The sequence below is a fragment of the Neophocaena asiaeorientalis genome, unplaced genomic scaffold (assembly GCF_003031525.2).
Source record: "Neophocaena asiaeorientalis asiaeorientalis breed wild unplaced genomic scaffold, Neophocaena_asiaeorientalis_V1.1 scaffold121, whole genome shotgun sequence".
Classification (NCBI taxonomy): Eukaryota; Metazoa; Chordata; class Mammalia; order Artiodactyla; family Phocoenidae; genus Neophocaena; species Neophocaena asiaeorientalis.
In genome coordinates this window covers 1,122,892-1,123,666 of record NW_020172142.1, presented here as the reverse complement: position 1 = coordinate 1,123,666, position 775 = coordinate 1,122,892, and the positions used below count along the sequence as shown (strand labels likewise).

The 775-nt window shown below is 51.9% G+C and overlaps 1 protein-coding gene across 4 annotated transcripts in view; it reads right to left on the bottom strand.

The window, feature by feature from the left end:
- Nucleotides 1–775, bottom strand: part of CTNNB1 (catenin beta 1) — a 43,434-nt gene that overhangs the window by 42,263 nt on the left and 396 nt on the right. The gene's annotated exons all lie outside the window — the stretch shown is intronic.

Sequence of the window (775 nt, the reverse complement as noted above, 5' to 3'; positions counted from 1 at the left end):
GGGGGGGGGAGGGGAGACCACAGATGTCTGGAAGATACAAAGTAGGAGACAATGCTCCCTCCAACAGGGAACAGAAATCGAAGGAAACAACTACATCCGACTGCCAAAGCTTTCAAGTTTAGCGGATTCAGAAGCGGGCTGTAAGAACTGAACTTCGAAAGTCTCTGTTCCAGGTCCTCTCCCCAGACAAAACACGGAACGAAGTTGCAACGCTTGAATTTCCTTCGGGCAATTTCGTAGCGAGGGAAAAATTCACCCCGCTGGAAAGTGTTCTCAAAATCAAGTTTAGCTGCCATAAGACTATCTGAATAAATAATTTCCACGAACAAAATTTTCGAAGCAGTCAGAGGCTGAATCCCATGGGTCACTTGATAAGAGCCAGTAAGCCAGTCGCCCTCGCCCTTATTTTTCCCAGGACCTCCCTTGCACGCCGCTTTCACCCACCTGCACCGTACAAGAAAATATACGTGCAAGATATGGATTTTTATCTGTGCAAACCCTCCTGGCGCATCGCACCGTCTGCAATAGTAGTTTGGATCCTCTAAGGTTTAAAGTTGCTTCGATTTAAACAAGCGCACTCACGCCGGCAGGGCATTAAAAAAAAAAATACTAACGATCCTCTTAACAATCCGTCCTTAAGCACGAAAGGGGGAACCTGGAGATGGGACCTCGGGTGGCGTCCCAGGCCCAGCGCCCGCACCCCAACTCCCCGCGGAGGCCGGGAAGGCGGAGTCCCCCGTCCCCACCCCGCCCCCCACCCCGGCGCATCCCGAGG